Source organism: Lepisosteus platostomus, chromosome 5, assembly GCF_059453375.1.
Source record: "Lepisosteus platostomus isolate fLepPlt1 chromosome 5, fLepPlt1.hap1, whole genome shotgun sequence".
NCBI classification, from domain to species: Eukaryota; Metazoa; Chordata; class Actinopteri; order Semionotiformes; family Lepisosteidae; genus Lepisosteus; species Lepisosteus platostomus.
Genome location: NC_142615.1, coordinates 53182140 through 53194594, shown reverse-complemented (window position 1 = coordinate 53194594; position 12455 = coordinate 53182140). Strand labels below are relative to the sequence as shown.

General features: G+C 38.9%; 2 non-coding genes across 2 annotated transcripts; one reads left to right on the top strand and one right to left on the bottom strand.

The window, feature by feature from the left end:
* Nucleotides 1–7079: 7079 nt before the first annotated feature.
* Nucleotides 7080–7151, bottom strand: trnat-cgu (transfer RNA threonine (anticodon CGU)). The gene has a single exon. It is a non-coding gene; the product is annotated as a tRNA-Thr (tRNA).
* Nucleotides 7152–8596: 1445 nt separating this feature from the next.
* Nucleotides 8597–8684, top strand: trnay-gua (transfer RNA tyrosine (anticodon GUA)). Its single transcript is given in 2 exon segments — nucleotides 8597–8633; nucleotides 8649–8684. It is a non-coding gene; the product is annotated as a tRNA-Tyr (tRNA).
* The last annotated feature ends 3771 nt before the right edge of the window (nucleotides 8685–12455 follow it).

Sequence of the window (12455 nt, the reverse complement as noted above, 5' to 3'; positions counted from 1 at the left end):
ATCACTGATGCAGACCGGTGTATATGGTGAGACAGACAGGTTGTCAGTGCTGCAGACAGAAGTGTATTCTTGAAGAGGCATATATGCGGTGCTCTGATGCAAGGAAAACCTGTCCCTGCTGTAGCACACTCTAAAATGACAGAGCAGGCCTAAGAGCTGTTGCCCTGCTCTTGCAGTGTCTCACAGCTCACCCCATCGTCATCTGTAGCCAGGATGTTGAATGGGCTCTCGTTTGTTGAATACACAGGCCTCTCACAGTGCACCTCTGCATCTAAATTATTGGTCACTCCTGTCAGCATAGGGACCCAGGGGCTCAGGTTACTGACACTAGTACTGTCAGCACAGCTGGCTTAAGGCAGAATTCTTATGCTGCTGCTGTCCTCTGTCAGCTGGGGCTCTTCCTCCTCTGGCAGTCTGTGGAAGCCAGCTGGAGATGGAAGAAACTGAGATTGTCTCTGAGGTGGTGATGTCCCTTCAGTTGTAGAGGACACTGAGGTGGAGGTCCTCTTTAAGCTGTAGTTGTACGGTGATGTGCTACTGGAGCAGTTATTCATGAGAGCATGTGGGTCTTTCACAGAGGCTCAGAACAAGCCCCCTGCCTGAAAGTCTCCTGTGTGCATTCACAGGTCAAGAGCCAGGGGACAATGGACACAACAAAATAAAAATAAAATAACTACAGTGGTACTAGAAGGTTTGTGAAACCTTTAAAATGTCTGAATTTCTGCATACATTTGACCTAAAATGTGATCAGATCTTCATCTAAGTCATTAAAATAGATAAAGACAACCTTTTCATTTATTTATTTATCAAAAAGTATTTTAGATTAAGCGGCGTGGGACCCTATGTAAAATATTTCCACTGGCCCTGATCATGGTACAAAATTTAAATGAGCACCTTTAAATGCATTTCAAAAGCTGCAACATCTGACAAGCTAATTTTCTGATTCTCTGAAAAACCCAAATTGCAGTGTAATTGCTCAGCCCCTTGTAACTTTTCCTTATTGCTACTACCAGTATTCACCAAGCCGTACGCACAACCTGCAAAACAGATTCCTGTCCAGATGACGTAAGGCGATAAGATGTGCTTGTTTCCATTCAATTACCCTACTGTACAAAACGGATTTAAACCTTCTGCGGTCACCGCCCTCCATATTCCATACCACTGTGACCACTGTGTCATCTGTAAGAACTTCTGTGTGGCTCTGTAAAAGGCCTGAGATGTAATTAAAAAAAATCAGCAGCATTTATTCTCCGGGCTGCCTTCTGAGCGAGAAAAGCAGGTTATTATAGCTGCCGGAAGACAAATGCATACAAAGTCATAAGGACCTACACTTGGCAAACATTCATCCAATATTCTTTGGACTGTTCCATGCACAGCATTTATAGCCTGTACATGAGTCTATTCTGTCAAGATTAACAAAACAAAATTCTTCATAGTGCCCTGTTGCTTTAAAATGATTAATTACTAATTATTATTAAATTATACGTCCTATCATAATGTCGCACAAGTTCCAGGAAAAGTGAGGGGTGTCTATTCACATTGCCACCACCACTATCCTGATTCTCATTGTTAATCATAACCAGCTCTCGGTTTTCAAAGTTATCGTTATCAGGTTCTACTACAGTACACCTGACCATTAAATTATTTTCTGCCCCAGCATTCTCATTGTGTGGATCGGGTTGGTCATGTGGAATGTTGTGTCTTTGAATCCTTTGTGTCTCAACAAAAATGCTTTTGCAAGCTAAATTCTTTTATTAACATACTGACGCTTGATGTTGGTAAGGGGTCGGTCTTTAAACCACTTTTAAAACCGCATGTTTAGTCATTTACATCCATCAGCATTCAGTGCATTTGTACCATAAAACACCATTGCCAGGTCGTGAAATGCTGCCTATAGAGCTGCATTCTCTGTAGAAGTTATGTCAAAAAGGAAAGTGGGAAACGACTGGACTTTTTTTGGTAGATCGGTTGTACATCTGCATAAACAGATTTTAGGTGCTCAGATTCTCTCTTTTTACCCATTTCATTAGTGCTCACCATAGCTAGTAACTGAGCTATGCAGCTCATACACTTTAAAAAATTACCATTTGGCAACTCTCTAAACGCACTACTAGTTCTATCCAAAGGTCTGGCACGTTTTTAATCCGGACAGTGTTTTGTTAACTACGGCCTTCCATGAAGAAATGCTCTCCACTGGGCCTAGCGTCTGCTCCCCCATTTCTCCCACATCTTTTTCCACTCTCAAAAATGCCACATCTGTGTGATTAAGAAATAGGTATTAAGGATTAGTCAGCAATGCTGAATATATTAAAAACAGAAAACTGAGTTAACTAGGAACTTTTAATTATGTTAACATTCCTCCAAAAGAAGTAACTGTTTAAGTGATATGGAACCAAGTTCATGTTTGTTTTGGGGTAACCTTTTAATTGTAACTGATGAAAGAGGTGTTTTAAAATACAACTTGCCACCGCCTAAATAATACTAACCTTTTTTCATGGTTGTGCTGTGCCTTATGTTTTGGGCTCCACTAGCATTATTTGAAGCCGGAGCAGTGTCTTTACGTAAGCAGGACATTTTTTAAATTAGTTAAATTCCCCTTTAAATGTGATTGATAAAAGTGTGTTTTATAATGCATCACAGACATCTCTTAAGTAATACACACCATTTGTCAAAGATTATTTAGAAATGCTCTGCTTCTCTTCCGCACGTTAATTCCCCGTCGAGCCTGCTGCCTGCAGCAGTTGTGTAACAGAAGCATCTAATGGAAATTAATAGGTACATGCTCTCTTGAGCAATGGTGTTAAGTTCTCTGTAGCTGACCCTTGTAACGCCATTTATGTTCGCTACAGCCATTGGCTTATACCCAGACTCTGACACTGTCCACAATACAGATGTACACGGTTGTAATTCTTACCCACTGATGCCGGAGAGTTCTGACGACTCAACACCACAGATTTATTCCCTGTTGAGCCTGTCGCCTGCGTCAGGTGTATATCTGCTGCATGTAATGGAAACGATATGGATGCATGAGACACGCTCTCGCTAGCAACGCTGTAATTTCACTTTCAATAAGACGAATGTACATACCCAAGAAAAATTCATCGTCATCCATCAAATGCTTCAAAAAAGGGAGTCTTCCACTGTCTATACAGTGGTATGAAAAAGTGTTTGCCCCCTTCCTGATTTCTTATTTTTTTGCATGTTTGTCACACTGAAATGTTTCAGATCAAACAAATTGAAATATTAGACAAAGATAACACAAGAAAACACAAAATGCAGTTATTAAATGAAGGTTTTTATTATTAAGGGAAAAAAAAATCCAAACCTACATGGCCCTGTGTGAAAAAGTGATTGCCCCCGCCCCCTGTTAAAACATAAATCAACTGTGGTTTATCACATCTTTGGAAAGCTGAGTTCAATTTCTCTAGCCAGACCCAGGCATGATTACTGCCACACCTGTTCTCAATCAAGAAATCACTTAAATAGGACCTGCCTGACAAAGTGAAGTAGACCAAAAGATCCTCAAAAGCTAGACATCATGCTGCGATCCAAAGAAATTCAGGAACAAATGAGCAACAGAGTAATTGAGATTTATCAGTCTGGAAAAGGTTATAAAGCCATTTCTAAAGCTTTGGGACTCCAGCGAACCACAGTGAGAGCCATTATCCACAAGAAGGTCTTCCGATTTGTCTTGGCTGTTAAAGAAGCACCTGTTTAATCTCAGCCGGGATTTCTTGAGAGCTCGTTCAGCAAGCGAGTCCTCCCTCTGAACTCCGCACTGAGCTGAAAACTGCGTGAGCTCCTCACTGCGTGTCCTGTACTGTTACATGTGCTCTTGTGTAGATTATCTACATGCAGCACAGCGACAAGAACACCTTGAACGTGTTCCATATGGGAAGAAAAATGATAAAGAGAACGTGTAAAATATCCATGGTACAATTCAAAAACATGAAGGACAAAACAATGACTTTTGAAGATCACAAGAGATTCAAGAAACACAACCATCCACTTGAATGCTGAACACTTAAGTTAAAAGACTGATTGTTTACCTACAAAGCGAAGGACATGACCTGTAAATCTCTTCATGGTTTATAGTTTACGAAATAAAACAATTTCTTTATTTCTTGATAGATGATTTATTGAATTTAAACAAAATCACAATTAAAAACCTTTTGTGTTAAACTGTTATACACACACTCTGACGAAGATAAACGTTATTGTCTTCCGATGTGTGCACGCCCATTTCTCAAAAACAAAATGTAACTAACAGTTCTTTCCGGACCCTATGCGGACGACACAATCCGAAGAAGTGGGAAACACTAGGAAAAGGTCATGCAGGAATACGTGGCTGAAAACAGGGGGGCGTGTCCAAAGTGCGCTGGTGCACGGGGAAGGTGTGGCCGAGGCAAACAATCCAAAAGTAATCCATACAGGGAATCCAAAACACAAGAATAAGTCCATAGCCAGGTGATCCATCCAAACAGGAATTAAAAACACGAACCGGGTCGGAACCGGCGGACAAGGAACGGGAACAGAGATTAAAACCTTAACGGGACCAGGCGCTTCCAGGTCCCGGACTCGCACGGTGCGGAAACCAGATGCAGAGCCAGGATGAGCGTCGGCGCCTGGCTTTTAAGGTGGGCTGGGAAAAGGGATCAGGTGCACAGAATTAAGTCTAAAGTGAAAGGGCTGGAGCACCCTTAAGGAGGGGGGACTATAATCGTGACACAAAAAAAAAAACTGAATTGATTTTAATTTATCTACTTTTTATGCTTGCATCGTTTTTTAATATTTCTGTAAAATCTTGTCTTCTTACTAGTCTTGATATACATTTTTCGAACATGGTGCAATAATTTTGTTATTAGTATATTAACAATCAAATATACAGCTTTTCTTCCTGGGGAACAAAGGTTGTTTTCAATATTTCTAATTTTGGTTTCAAGATTGCAATTTAGTGTAATTTTAAGAAATTATTTAACATCATACGTGATCTAATTTTCCGGAACAAATGCGTTTTTCTATTGTAATCTCTTGTGAATGTGTGCATAGGTTTCATGGTTTCAATATAAGACTATAAAATGTCTTCTTTGTATTATTCTGTAGTAATTTGTGAAAAGACAATAAAGTTCTTAACAAATCCCATATATTTGGTTTCTGCATTCTGTTAAGGCTATAACAGATAACTTTTCTCTACAATTTTGAGACAGAGTAACAAGTAGAGACGTTTTGCAAGTTACTTGACAATCTAGATAAAATAACATGGCGGTGAATAAGGAAGGCACAGTAAGTTTAGAAGACCGACAACTTAGCTCTTGGCCACCATCCCATTGCATTCAAAGTCTCAGCCTACTATACTATGTTGAATCAACGCTAGTTATATTACTGTTGTAATAGAGCAGCAAAAGAGGCGCAGCCAGTAGAGCTGGCGACCCTTAAGTTCAAGATTGTGGATTCAAGGGTTGTTTGTGTCCTTTCTGATCCCTCTAAGCTTTTAGTAGGACAGTGCAAGCAGGACGTTATAGGGTACAGTGACCCCGAGTGCCTTATGACCATTGCCTGATTCAGCTTTCTTTCCATTTTGAGCCTCGATTCAGATATTGCTCTGAAAGCATCGGGCGAGCAAGAGTGTGTCTGACTCGAGGAAGATCTGCTCACAAGTATTAAATACTTCAGCATTTACTGTTCGAATACCACACTTTGTTAAAACACGGCTGCTTCTTAAGCTAATGGGTAGCGGTTTTTGAGCGGGCATTGTATAGTTAATGCTGTTATTAATAAAACCTTAAATTCACATAATGGAATTTTGATGGCGCAAAATAGTCTACCTCCTGTACAACTGTACATGCCCGCTGATTAGAGCTTAAAACTACAGTAGCAAGAGTAGCAATAATGGCAACAATGAGTTCGGCATTTCTCATGTCTTCTGCAGAGCCATCTTATTGGAATGCACTGCCCGAGATAAAAGAGGACTTATGGCTTCGTTTTTACAGACTGCTGCGTTGCTCTGTTCATGCAGACTACACGCTTTAAATTTATGACATTTACTGCAAGAGTTGATTTTCCAGGTTTTTTTTTAATTCTTCGCATTTGAGCACGCACTAAAATATTTCATTCAGGTTCACCGAATACATCATGAAACCAATCCAACGTTCTTACATGAAACCTTTTTGTTATTCGGTTCTGAAGTTTGAAAATGAAAATGAAAAGGGGGTCACCTTCATAGGCTTGAAAGAAGTCCAAGCCACATAAAAACCCATGAATTCTCACAAATTGCCTTGTGCTGCACCTTTCTTCTGCTGCTTTTATAAATCTGCCTTAAACATTTGAATGCATACCTTACTGCTGCTAATCACATTCACGTGTTTACGAAGCTTTTTTCTGTCCGTTATGTTCTTGCGAAGCAGTTTCTCCATTTTCCTCCTATTGTGATTGTCAGCGAGCACAACAAGACTGGAACAGTGTAAGACGGGGTAAAACGGCTTACTGTCAGGAGTGGGATTTGAACCCGCGCCTCTATTTGGAGAGCTGAACACAAAGCTTAAAAGACACAAATCTATGAAATCGTTATTTTAAACCAATCGACTATCCTGAAGAAATGTATGCTGAATGCACCGGTTGCATCCGATTTTCCGTAACTTTAGGACAATTGACACAACTGGAAGAAGACAATTTGTGGCGTTTAGCATGACATAGTCTTGCAGACAGACAATGTTTTGTCCCACTACTTATATAATTTTATCGTTTACTCGTTTAAAAAAAAAACACGGTCTTCTCGTTCCTAAGTCAGATTTTAAGTGCTTTCGAACCTTACTTCCAACCTAGACTGACAGCTCACTCGATCTGTTTGTGATCAGACTGTGGAGTGGGGGCTGTACCAAATGCACGTTCCTTCCCAATGCTGAGGCGATCATTCGGAAGATGAGTGTGAAGAGAGACAGGCTTTGTCGACTAAAAAACAGGGCAGGATATGCAAGAGCAATAATCACTGGCGACAGTTATGTTCTTCTTACTATAGAAACTCCTACATTGCAAATTTTTTAAAGACTTTGAAACTAAAGGAAAGTGGTAACAAATGAAACAGGCACAGGTGGGGCTTGAACCCACAATCTTTGGTTTACGAGACCAACGCCTTACCACTTGGCCACCACACCTTCAAGGGTGGTTAAATTATTTTTTTCTGAATCTTGTTTACATCGCCTGGAGGCAGCAACAACAAAAAATAGGGATTTTTAACAAGGAGATACGCAGCAGTGGTGTAATCCCAAAAGATGCCCCCGAAGAGACTGGAGCTTTAATCCAGCTCCTTAGAGCGCTCGGCCGCGTTACTCTCGACAGCGGCTCTTCAGCTCTTGTTGTCTGATCTAGTGGTGTTATGACGCATGGAAGCGACTGCAACTTCGTTTTCTGAGATGCTTTCTCTCACGAGGTGAAACCTCGACTTCTTTGGCACCTCTGGATATACTTCTTCTGTAGAGCAGGCTTTCACACCTTAGCTTATAGCACCCTTCAAGTCATTTTATTTTTATAGAAAGATGCATTCCTGTTTTAAAAATGCTTTATGAGGCGTGTTTGATTAAACGGACAGTTTTCTTATTGTAGAATGCAGATCTGTGCAGCAATTGTACTGGATTTGACTGGGATTCTGAAATACTTCTTGCAAAGGTATTTAGACTTTCATGAACCTATACTAAAAAACAGACCTGAAACTCCCTAGCTTCCAATCTCTGATGTTACTGTCCTGAAACTCGGACGTGATGTTCTGCAGACATGCAGTGTCCCTTTACTCTCGTTGTTTTCAAAACGACCTCCGTTGTTGGGCGCAGTTGAAGTGGAACTGGCCTGACTGCACTGGCTCAAAATGTCCCTTAATGGGACTAGAATTAAATTCTAATATACGTATATCGTTATAAGTCATAAATACATAAATGGTTGAAGTTCTATTATACGGATACATTTAGAGGACTATTATACCTATATAGTTAAAGGTCTATTATACATCAAAGATAGGTCTTATAGGTGTAGAAACAAGTAAATCAAGCCAATGATTTGGTTTAGAAATTTATTCTGAAAATATACAATTATTCACACCTGAAAAATATGTAGTTCAAATTATGCATTTTATACAATATTGTAATAAACATGATAATGTTTATTACAATATTGTTTATTACAATATATCATAAAAAACGCAACTAGTAAACTTCAGCTACAAATTATAGTAACATGGGAATATATATATATAGTAATGACAAACACAAACTAATTACATTAACACGCTAATATTTAACTCAAAACCACATTTCGATTCAAATATAAGTTTTAAAAATCACAACTTCTATATTTCCACGAAAATATTTTTAATGTTGCACAAACACTACTTTCTAATAAAGACAGAATTAAACTGTTCTGTGTCTCATGGTGATCCTCCTCTCGATACTGATGAAATGTTTAATATGATCCCTCGAGAAAAAAAAAGTGTCGATATCCACCTTGAACGATTGATGCCCCATCAAACATTTTGAAATTTCCCCGGAAGTTCATACTGTAGAAACCTGCTTCGTGGCTTAAATTCAAGGGAAACAATGCTCCCTACACCCCTTTGATAGCTCAGTTGGTATAGCGGAGGACTGTAGGGGAAATAGTAAGGCATCCTTAGGTTGCTGGTTCGATTCCGGCTCGAAGGAATGTGCTTTTTGTGAACTTTAATCAAAGAGATAAAATAGCAAATCTTTTTCACTCAGACGTTGATCAAAAGCTTAATAAACCACGAAGCAGACCCAGTGGGCAAAAGACGTATAATATACGTCTGTTAAATGCATACCTTAGACGTCTAAATGTGGTCTGCAATTCGTCTAGAATGAAATTCTAATATACGTCTAAAGTTATACGTCAATTATACGTCTATGTTTAGACGTTCATTATACATAAATGGTTGGAGTTCTATTATACGGATAAATTTAGAGGACTATTATACATATATGGTTGGAGTTCCGGATAACTTTAGAGGTCTATTATACGGATAACTTTAGAGGACTATTATACGTATATGGTTAGAGGTCTATTATACGTATATGGTTAGAGGTCTATTATACGGATAACATTAGAGGTCTATTATACATCAAAGATAGGTTTTATAGGTGTAGAAACAAGTAAACCAAGCCAATGAGTAGGTTTAGAAATGTATTCTGAAAATACACATTCACACCTGAAACATATGTATTTCAAATTATACATTGTATACAATCAATCAACAATCCACATATGGGCAATAATCATAAAAAACACAACTAGTCTTAAACTTCAGCTACAAATTCTGGTAACATGGCAATATACAGTAAAGTAATGACAAACAAACTAATTACATTAACACACTAACTCAAAACCACATTTTGATTCAAATATACATTTTAAAATGTACAACTTCTATATTTCCAAGAAAAAAAAAATATTACAATGGAAGTTAAGACGATTTTTGTCCACTATTTGCAAACCCTGTCTAATTGTCCTAACAGTTAGAACCAAAAACCTATCATTTTCAGTGTCCAGATCTCCTGGCCCCGTGCCTTGCATATGCATTCTTCAAGTAACGCATTGCGTGCTCCTTTATTTCTTTTTCTGTTGATGTAGGGTGGGACTTCAGCACCGCAGCTAGGAGAAAATGATATAATATTACTTCCCAAATAAATGATGATTAATATCTTCTTTAGTATTGTTGTAACAGAAGAAATAAGGTTCTTGATCCCGAGATGAAGTAAAACAGATGAGTTTATTGCATGCAAGGAACAATAAAGCCGAAGTCTTGTTTCCCGCAAGAAACAACAAAACCGAAGTATTGTTCCCCGTACTGTTACAAACTTTTGGGTTATATAGTGTTTTCTTCTCCGTTTCTGACGTCACTCGGTCTGATGGTAAAGAGGGGGGTTCATGGTATTTGGCCAGTTTACGATGTTCTGGGCAAATGGTCAGTTTAACATTACACCCAGGGGGGTTCCTAGCTTGCATCTGCAATCCTTATCAGTTAACCCCCTTTCCTGCCATAAACCCCAGCTTGTGACTTAGAAGTCTAAGTCTACAGAAAAGATTAAATTCAAACCCCCGTCTTCACATCTTTCTTCAGTATAATCTAAAAAATGAACGGTTTACTAAGCTCAAAGCTGAAATAAATGTATAAAATTTGGCTTGCATCATAGCAGTTGAGCAATAAAGTCTGTCCTAATTAAAGAGTACCCAAAGTTTGAAAGTACAACATAGAATAAGAATAGAGAAATGGCAAAACGATTTTGTGTCATCTTCCCCATTCACACTATTTTTATGTGCCATTTTTTGCTTATTCACGTACTATTTTAATCAAAATAATATTAAGAAAGATCTGTATGTATTCAGATAGTATTATTATTGTTCATACTTACTCGTCAAAAGAGGATTGCTGAGATATTTGCGGATATACTTCTACGTTTGAAAAACGTGTCCAAAATGGTGACCAACGAATACTAGCAATGCATTGTGGTATATAACCGGAAAATATGCTGGGTTCGATATTTTCTCAACGTATGCGTTTATTAATGTTGTTGATATTATGGTTGAAATTTAACATTGATAATACATCGCGGCTATGTGCCCCCTGCTATGAGCTGATGTGCAATTATAACGCATACAGTTAGTAAGGATCGTACTGTTGTATGGTATTATATATAATGACATTATGGAAAAGGATGGGGACAGGCCTGGCATCACGGGGGGAGGGAGGAATGTCGCCCCTTCAGTTTTGGGCAAAAAGATTTACCTAACTTAATTTGCGCCCTAAAAAAATAGTTGTACTTTGTCAATGGTCAGACAACACTAAATGACACGAACAGTCACTCAGTCTGTTTGATGGGCAGGAGGGCTATCCATCCAGGAACTGCACATATCAGTGTCGTTATTGAGTGTCAACATTACGATCCTGTTTGCTCAGGTGGACCGATTCCTTGCAGTAGTTTATCATTATACTTAAAATCGTTATATAATTAGGACTAGTTATAGCAGTCTGTGCTTTCTGTTGGTTTTACAACATTTTTTTTCTTAACGATTCAGAACATCTATGTAGCTGCAAAAATGAACGCTTATGGTACTTTTTCGCTCCAGGCAATACAAACCGTGAGATTTGTATTTTGCTGCGAGATTTCATTTGGGTAGCTGCACCATACAGCTCCGTTTCAACTGAAATATCACCCCCACCCTCAGAATTTCAGACGCCCCCCTACAGCTTTTTCCCCGGGCACCGCGCACTGATGGGGGACGGGGTGTCCAGGAAATGGTATCAACTTTTGTCAAGAAAATAAAAATAGAAACTCTATAGGCACTCAAACGTTTTACTGTTTTTTTTCAGGCAGGTGGCAAAACCCCCTCAGCAAAACCCTTGTATGCCAAGCTGTGGGCATTGATTCGTCGAATATACGTATATTTACGGCGAAAATACGGCTATACGTATATATACGTCGCCTCGACGTATAATCAACATCGAATTGCAACCGTAAAATCGACGACATGAATAAACGCATATATAACGTCGAAAACACATCTAACACAGTGCCTGAGGCTTTTTACTGTATGTATCGTGTGTGCCGCAACGAGGAGTATACGGCACTCTGCACAGTGTACGGAGTAAATTATTTTCGCAGTAATTAATTTACACGTGTATAATAAATATAGTAATAAATATAATACATTAATTACTGCGAAAAAGTAATTAATTTACACGTGTATAATAAATATAGTAAAAAATATAATAAATTAACTTCGTACACTGTGCTTTGATATGGATGTTCATTTGAAGGATTTGAGGAAACTATCAAGGATCTCAGAACAACCAAAGATACATTTGGGCATCTGCTATTGGTAAAGATTAACGAATACAGTAAGTGTGAAGTTTGCACACACACGAGAGAAAAAAATCAGTTTTAATTCACTTCATTAAACTGACGGTGTGCATAGCAGAGGATGGTTTCGATCCATCGACCTCTGGGTTATGAGCCCAGCACGCTTCCGCTGCACCACTCTGCTGACAGCTGTCATAGCGTGATTCAACACAACTGCTCTATCTTTGCTTTCTAAAAGTGCGCCCGAGATGAAAAGTCTAAACGGTAAACGCAGACGTCACTTTGAGCACTTGGTCTTTTATAGTACAAATATCACACGCTGCACTACATGGGCGTGTCTTCAAGATCGTTGTGAACCAAAGCTTCTGCTTTCCAAGGCAACTGATTCTTTCGTCGTTAATTCCCAAATCTTCAATGAGAATCAGTGAAATGAAAACCAAACACATGTACACACTCGCGTCCTAGCGTGAAAGAAAAAAGATGGAAGCATTTGAGAAATAACAAGAGTAGTCTGAACAGCTCCAGCCTGTCAACTGTTCTACAAAGTGATCGCTACCTCCACACCCAGTTTATAACACTGAAAATGATTCAGGAAGC